The following is a 9,331-nucleotide window of genomic DNA, read 5'->3' on the forward strand; positions in this document are numbered from 1 at the left end:
CTGTTATGGTGTCACAAAGACAATCTCTTCAAGCGCAACTATCAGTTTGCACAGAACTGTGCCAAGGGAAACAAGAAGTCATCGGGATTAGACTTCAACCCAGGCCCCTCTGCGCCACGTGCTGATGGCACACGAGAAGTTGAACCCAATCTGGTTGGGCCCTTCTACAACCTAGAAGGTCTCATCACTCATATTATGGTTGAAGGGGCAGTCGTGGATCAACCTGCAGACGATGCTGAATCTGACGAAGAACCTGCACCACCGAAGCCAAAGAAGCTGAAGAAGCCTAAAGCTTCAAAGCCTGCCCCAGCACCAAAGGTCTCACGGGCGAAGCCTCTAGCCACTACACCTCCTGAACACAGTGTGCAGTCTGAAGATTTGTCACGCATCTCCAAGCCCTCCAAAGTGAAGATGCCCTTGCAACCCACTAGCCAAGCACTGACCGCTGCTGCCATTTTGCGCAATGACGCCATTGATTTGTCCAGCGACAACGATCTTGGCGATGATGCTCTTGAGCAGTTGATCAAGAGCAAGCAAGAGGCAGAAATCTTCAATGACCTTTCCTCTCTTTGATGTTGAAATCATCAACACATTCATTGATGAGTGGTTTGACAGCTGAAATGTTAGCTTTGATGATCTTCAGCTTCCCATTGGCCTCAGTGTCGCCTTCCACAGAGCCATTGCTGCTGAGCTAGCTCTAGCTCAGAAGATTGCTGAGCTGAAGCATAAGATAGATTATGAAAAGGCTCAGTTCAAGAAGCATATGGCCAAGCTCAATGTTGAAGACATTCAGAACTTCCAGACCATGATGCATGAGCTTAAGGAAGCATTCCGAACCAAACGCAAAGAAGCCAAAGGTTCTCATGAGCGCATGAAGGATCTTGCTGCTAAATGTGTTCAAGGATACAATGAAGCTAAAAAGCGCAAGGCCTTGGGGCGACCAGGCATCGACCCCAGAATGGCGGCCAAGAAGAAGAAGAAGCCAGCTGTGGCAAAACCCGAAGCACCAAGGCAGGAAGTACATCCAATTGACTTCCCAGCCAGTATGACAGGCTCGAAGCCTACGGTCCCCACAGTGGCTTCAGAACTGAAGAAAACAAGGGCTGCTGATGCTGAAGCCAGAAAGCGCAAAACCAAGGGCACTACTGATGATGCTCCTCCAACCAAGAAACGCAAAACCAAGAAGAGAGATCGGGCTGCTCCCACAGAGCCCCTTAATGTCGAGCCAATCTCAGTGGCTCTTCCTGCATCTGAACATCGTGAGCGCCAGTTGATAGTTCATGAGCCTGCTTCTACAAAGGCTCCTGAAGATGAAGAAAATCCTGAAGTTAATCCAGCTGTTGACCCCACCGCAGCTGAAGACATTGGTCCTCACGATAATGTTGAAGATGATGAAGTCCTTCCTCAGATCGAGCACCAATTGGTATCATCGCCTGTGCTCACGCACAACGAACTCATCAGCATTGGTCGTCCTCTGACACCAACTACTCAGGATGCATCGTGGGCTGATCACCCACAGAGACAAGACACTCCAAGCTCTCCCCAACCGCAAGCTACCCCACCAGTGCAAGATGACGATGACTTCGAGGCCTAGCACACTCCATCTCCACAAGCGTCGCCCGCATTACGCTGGCTTCGCAAAGGACCAAGGCCCCAAGTCACTCCCACAATGCACGTGTCTGAGTCCGAAGCCATAATGGCTGAAGAAATTCCGGCTGCATCAGCCGATGAAGAAGAAGCCCCAAGAGTTGAAAGAGTTGCTACACCCCTGTCCCACCAAGATGTTGTTCTCTAGGAGAACATGTCCGACCCTCCAGCTTCTGAAGTGGAGGTTAACAACCCTGAGGCGGCCACCAACATCACCGCTGACGCCAATGACGTCGTCATGGCTGAAGCCAATGCGGCGCCTGAAGCCAATGAGGCGCCTGCAGCTATTGCGGTGCCAGAAGTCAATGCAGCACCAGAAGTCAATGCTGAAGCACCTGAGGTCCAAGCACCTGAAGCAACTGTGGCCCCTAAAGCCCATGAAGACAATGCCAATGCTCATGTTCCCCCTCCAAGACCTCATACAATTGAGCTTGCATTTAATCGTGGTCAGCCTGTTATGGTCCGATGGCCCATTCTGACTCCTCCGCCTGCTGCGGGTCCACAATTTGAGTATCACGTCGAGCACATACCTCAAGTCCAAAAGCCCAAGACAAAACTTCCATGATTCCGAGGCACTGCCACTTCACCTGGGGTCTTCAATGTGAATGGCTTCGTGGCACATAATACCTTCTTCAACAGCTCCAAGAACCCTTATACAAGACCGCGCATTTCCTCAGATCGGTTCTGGAGCTATCAGCAGTGCAACTACTATTCATGTCTCCTATACAATCAAGGGCGCATATTTCCACATATGCGCCTCGACTCTGAAGCTATAGCTGGACTGCCCTGCCTTGAAGAAGCATTGGATTGTTTCAGAGATGCTGGTCTGTTGCAATTTGTCACAGATAAGGAGCACTGGAATAAAGAGCTTCTGCTACAGTTCTATGCAACTCTCCACATTCGAGGCTACAACAGGGATCCAAAGACTTGGTCCTTGAGTGGATGACAGGCAATGTCCATCATGAAGCTAAAGCTCTTGATATCATTGAGCTCACATGCCTGCCCACTCTTGGTGAATACTATGAACCAGGTTCTCAATGTCAAGACCCCGATTCCAAGTCACATCGATCTAGCCGGTAACACCTCATATCACTTTGCGGCCTCACGCACGGTATCCCACGGGTGACGCCTTACCATGGCCCGGGACCATTTCCGCCTTTTGGCTCACGTATATGACAGTGTCGCTAGCATCCGTATGACAGAGAACCCGGGCCGACATGGCTAGTCGTGAACCCAAAGCGGCACAGACCTATGGAGACAGGCATACATGAATCACATCGAACATGTCGGTCATCAACGAGTGACTCCGGGCTGTTGCACTGGGCTAACAGGACTCCGGGGAACCCCGGGCTGTAGCAGGCTAGGCAGGACTCCGGAAGTCACCGTGTGACATTTCCCCGAAGGGACAGACATAGGGATGAAGTGAAACACATGCCGGCCAGTCAAGTGTCCTGAGCAGTAGTGCTGGGCTAGCAGGACTCCGGTGAACCGGGCTGTAGCGGACTACTATGGCTCGAGGAACACTAGACTACATTTCCCCATAAGAAAGGCTGTCAAGGATAAACAACTAGATTGTCGGATCCCACTCATACCAAGCATTTCAATCATACACACAATATGCCTGATATGAGTACATACAACATGGCATCACAACAAAACTCTACAACTCAAGTACTTTATTTAAAGGCTCCAGAGAGCCATACATAACATGTTCATACAGATAGGGGTCACATGACCCGACACTCAAGTCATACAAACATACAAGCACATGCGAAAGCAACTAGTCTGGGTACAGACTCTAGAAAGAAAGAAGGCATCTCGAAGCCTGTCTATCTACATAGGCCCTCCATGGCCAGGGTCACCACCTGGGTGGGAGTCACTCGTCGACGTCAAGGTCTACATAGAACCCATCGGAGGGGGCAGTGTTGTCGTCTGAAATAAATAAATAAGCAAAACATGAGTACAAAGGTACTCAGCAAGTCTTACATCAGAACCTACTATACATGCTTATTCTCAAGAAGGCGGTGGGGTTGATGCAGCAGGCCAGCTTTGACTCTTGGCTAAGCTATCCTACGGAACTTCACCAGTAAAATAGTTTTCGCACACGAGTCCACTACTCACCAACACAATACTCCACCGGGGATCCTCCCTCGTCATCCTATGAGAGGGCCATCCTCGGTACTCACACTTTATCTTGAGTCTTTTAGTAGTATCCATTAACTTGTCTATGAACTGTATATGCAACCAAGTAGTCCTTTACCGCGGACGCGGCTATTCGAATAGTTTTATACCCTGCAGGCGTGTACTTCGTCACACATGTTTCCACCACTTAGCGTCTGCACACGACATGTGCTCGGCAGACTTCAAGCAAAAACCGACGTGGGTGTAGACCAGGACCTGACTAACCTCACAAGTCTCTAGTCCAGGTTTATCGCCTATTCAGGTTCCATCCACAAGGAAATCCGGTCGGGGTGTCCTCAACGGCCCCAAACGATGTGAACAGGGTTCCCGCGACACCAAACGGGTGACTCGGTACACCGTGCCACGGTGTATCTACCGCAACATAGCCCACCCCTAGGGTTAGCGCTACGCACGGCCGCCAACACGTGTCCTACAAACACCAGAAACTAGTTGCAACACCTGGACAGAGGCGAGAGGGGTCAGCAAGTCGAGCGGGGTCATATTTCAGGGCCCAATGTGTGGTAGTAGCTGAATCTTAAATCACGCATACAGATCTCAGTGCTTAGGGACGGCCTCAATGAAACAACCCACCATGTACTCCTACATGGCCTCTCATCGATACCTTTACCAAGACATGTTCAACGCATCCCTCACATTACCGGCATAAGCATTTCACTCTAGCCCATCTCCCAGATGAACCAGACCTGACACAACTCTAAGCATAGCAGGCATGGCAAGGTAAGAATCACATACGTGGCCCAATTAACTCCTACACATGCTAGTGGGTTTCATCTAGTTACTGTGGCAATGACAGGTCATGCAGAGGATAAGGTTTCAACTACCGTAGCACACAGCAGTTTGAATCGCGTTGTCTTAATGCAGTAAACAAGAGCAGAAGCGAGAACATGGGTTTGTATCGGAATGATCAATGGTTGCTTTCCTGATGGAGTGGTAGTGGGATACTGCCCTTCAGTTGGATACTCGTGGATATCCTCGGAGGCAGAACCTACCACGAAGAACACATCGTAATACAATCAACACATGACGATATGCAACAATATGATGCATGCTATGACATGGCAATATGAATGTGTCTTGGCCTAATGCAAGTTATATTAGAAAGGAATGAACTCATTTGAATCAAAGATTCAAATATTAGCCCATTAAACATGGCCTTAATAGTGCTTTTCCTTATTCTGCCTAAACAGCAAGGTAACTTGTTTTTTCATGCATGAAACCATTACAGTTGGATAGATTGAATTTTTTGATAATTTTTCATATATAATTTATCTCATTTGGAGCTATGGTTGAATTTCTATGAATTTTTGAAGTTTGAACTATTTTCTGAAATTTCCTGAATAAGAATAAATTCAGAAAATCAATTACTGCATCAGCATTGCGTCAGGGTGACGTCAGCAGGTCAAAGGCGCCAGCCCAGGTCAAACCTGACTGGTGGGCCCCTTCTGTCAGCCTCTCAGCTAATTAGCAAAATTAGATTAACACTAATTAGTTGTCAGTGGGGCCTGGGCCCACATGTCAGTGACTGATTTAATTAAAATTAATTAAGACTAATCCTAATTTAGTTAGCCGACCGGCCCCACCTGTCATAGACTCAGGGGGGGTCTTCCTGGGCCCACCCAGGGGTCAAACTGGGTCAACTCACCGGCGGCTCAACGCCGGCGAGGCCCGAGACGGCGGAGGGCTTCGGATTTGGTCCTCCGGTGACCAAATCGACGGCGGAGACGTGCTACGCGTAGCTGGGGCTCGTGTGCATCTAGTGGGGCAAGTGGGAGGAGCTGGGGTGGAGCGAGCTCGCCGGAATCAAGCTCGTGGCGGCAGTCGGAGTTCGGGCGAGGTTGGTTTCGAGGCTACGGTGCATGGGAGGAAGAACTGGTGGTGGCTACAGGTCGCTGGTGCTGCGCTGAGCACGGTGAGGCGCTCGGACGCGTGCTTGCTCGGCCGTAGCCACGACGGCGGCATGGCCGGCGGCGAGGAGCGCTCGGGCTCGGAGGGGGCGGTGGCTACGAGGCGTAATCGAGCATGGGAACTAGGGGGAAAGGAAGAGGAGCTCACAGCGGAGTCGGAGAGGGGGTCAGCGGGCTCGGGGAGGTCCTGGCGGCGGCGAATTCGACCGGAGATGGCTCGGGTGCCCGAGGTTGAAGACGAGGGCGAAGGCGGCGATGCAGGGCCTCCGGCGATGCGTGGCTCGGTGGGGAGGACGAGGGAGTCGAGGCGGAGCTAATGGGCTCGTCGGAGGGGCGAGGGGGTGTCTGTGGTGGCGACTACGGCGATCGGCGGCGAGGTACGCGCTCGGCCGTCGCGGGAGAGAGAGAGGGAGACGAGGGGGAGAGTGAGCGAGTGCGAGAGGGAGACGTGGGGGGTCGCGTGGCACTTCAGGGCATCTCCCAGGCGTCGGCGGAAGCAGGAGGTGGCCGGCGTGTGGCCGCGGGCGCCGGCCACGCGCTCCGCGTCCTTCTGGCGCGAGGACGACGACGACTGGCAGCGCCAGCAGGCTGGGCTGAGCCTGGTGGCTGGGCCAGCACAGGTAAGGCCCAGGTGGGCTTCTTTCTCCTCTTTTTTTATTTAGTTTCTGTTTTCTATTTAACTGCAACTGTTTAGCTTTAAATAAAATACTAAAACATTTCCAAAAATCCTGAAAATAAATGTGGCCTCTGTTTAGATTATTTCCAACAGGAAACATTTATTCCCAGAATTATTTGAGCATTTAGATTATTTTATAGCATTTAAATGCCCAAATTCAAATACTTATGATTTAATTCAATGACCTTCTGTTGACCTAGAAAATTGTGCACCAATTTTTCCAGAGGTTCTAACCTAAGACAAAGAGGGTGAACTTTTTAGAAGGGCATTTCAGGTTCATTGAAAATATTTTTATTAAACCCTAGTTGTTTCCAAGGGGGGGTGTTGGGGGTTCTGTCTTCCCCAATTCAAATTTAAAAGGAATTTAAACATGATGCACATTCTAATGCTTGAACTAGCTAGGGTGTGACAACTCACCCCCACTCAAAAGAATCTCGTCCCGAGATTTAGGATCCTCCGGGAAGAAGGTGGGGTACTCAAGTCGAAGACGATCCTCCCTTTCCCAAGTGGCTTCTTCCTCGGAATGGTGTGACCATTGAACCTTGAGAAACTTGATATTATGACGTCGAGTGGTACGCTCGGCTTGATCAAGGATACGAACGGGATATTCCCGATAAGAAAGGTTATCTTGTAGATCAAGCGTTTCGTGATCCACTCCACGGATAGGATCCGCGAAGCAACGCCTGAGTTGTGAAACGTGGAAGACATCGTGAACTCTGGAAAGATGCGGAGGTAGTTCCAATTGGTAGGCAACTTCTCCTCGTTTGGCAAGAATGCGAAAGGGTCCAATGTAACGAGGAGCCAATTTGCCTTTGATACCAAAACGATGGGTTCCCTTTAACTGAGTAACCCGAAGGTAGGCCTTCTCGTCGACTTCATAAGTCATAGGTTTATGTTTACGATCATATTGACTCTTTTGACGAGATTGGGCTGTTTTCAATTTCTCACGAATAACGCGAACCTGCTCTTCTGCTTCCTGAATCATATCCGGGCCAAAGAGCTGTCTTTCCCCGGTTTCTGACCAGTTAAGAGGCGTTCGACATTTTCGTCCATAGAGAACTTCGAAAGGAGCTTTCCCCAAACTAGCTTGATAACTATTGTTATAGGCAAACTCCGCGAATGGAAGGCATTTCTCCCAACTCACTCCGAACGAGATAACAGAAGCTCGGAGCATATCTTCCAGAATTTGATTGACTCGCTCTACTTGACCACTTGATTGAGGATGGAAGGCGGTACTAAAAGAGAGACGAGTTCCCATAGTATTTTGGAAGCTTTCCCAAAATCGAGAGGTGAAGAGACTCCCACAGTCTGAGTTAATTTCCAATGGAACACCATGAAGAGATACTATTCGGGAGATACTCTCACGAACAGGTAGAAAGTGGGCTACTTTGGAAAGTCGGTCAATCACAACGAAGATGGCATTATTCCCTCTCTTGGTCCTGGGAAACCCAGTGATGAAATCCATACTGATTTTATCCCATTTCCATTCAGGAATAGCCAAAGGTTGAAGGGTGCCAGCAGGCCGTTGATGCTCTGCTTTAACACGACGACAGACGTCGCAGCTAGCAATGTATTGAGCGATTTATCTCTTCATCCTAGTCCACCAAAACCTCTGGCGTAGGTCTTGATACATTTTAGTACTACCGGGATGAATGGTGAGAGGGGATTCATGAGCTTCCTTAAGGATCAACTGGCGTAGATGTTGTTTCTTGGGAACCACCAAACGGTTCTCGAAAAAGACAGCACCTCGCTCATCCATGGAGAAACATTTAGCAACTCCGCTAGCGATGTTTTCCTTAATCCGGGATATGCCCTTATCACGCTTCTGGGAAGCTATGATTTGATCCATAAGGGTAGGTTTCACCACCAGGGTGGATAGGAATCCTCGAGGAACAATGTGAAGATTAAGCTTACGAAATTCCTCATGGAGAAGTGGTTGACTTTGTTGTAACATCAGGTTGTTACAATAGGACTTACGGCTTAGCGCATCAGCCATGACATTGGCTTTGCCTGGGGTGTAAGTTATTCCTAAGTTGTAATCCGAGATCAACTCGACCCAACGTCTTTGCCTGAGATTCAAATCTGGTTGGGTGAAGATATATTTCAAACTTTGGTGATCGGTGAAGATCTCGCAACGATTACAGAGAAGGTAATGTCGCCAGGTTTTAAGTGCATGGACTACAGCTGCAAGCTCTAGATCATGTGTGGGATAATTTTCCTCATGTGGGTGTAATTGCCGTGAAGCATAGGCAATTACCTGACGATCTTGCATGAGTATGCAACCTAGTCCTTGTCGCGAGGCGTCGCAATAGATAATAACGTCCTTGGAGAAATCTGGTGGTACCAGTACGGGAGCAGATGTCAGGCGTCTTTTCAGTTCCTGAAAACTGAACTCGCACTGTGGAGTCCACTCGAACTTTTTGTCCTTCTTGAGGAGTTCAGTTAGAGGTTTAGCAACCTTGGAGAAATTTTCGATGAAGCGGCAGCAATAGCTCGCTAAGCCAAGGAAGCTCCGAACTTGCTTAACCATCTCAGGTGGAGTCCAATCAAGGACGGCTTGAACTCGCTCGGGATTGATAGCAATACCCTTACCAGAAATTACATGGCCTAGATAGGTCACTTCTGGCAACCAAAATTCACACTTGGAGAATTTGGCATAAAGGCGATGCTCTCGAAGTTTCATCAATACCAGCCTTAGATGTTCGGCATGTTCTTCTTCATTCTTGGAGTAGATGAGTATGTCATCGAGGTATACTACGACAAATTTGTCCAAGTACTCCATGAAAACTGAGTTCATTAACCGGGAAAAGGTGGCTGGGGCATTGGTTAAACCGAAGGACATCACGGTGTACTCGTATTGGCCATAACGAGTAACAAAGGCTGTTTTGGGAATGTCCCTGTT

Source organism: Triticum urartu, chromosome 6A (assembly GCF_056163025.1).
Source record: "Triticum urartu cultivar PI428250 chromosome 6A, HENAU_Tu73, whole genome shotgun sequence".
Lineage (NCBI taxonomy): Eukaryota > Viridiplantae > Streptophyta > Magnoliopsida > Poales > Poaceae > Triticum > Triticum urartu.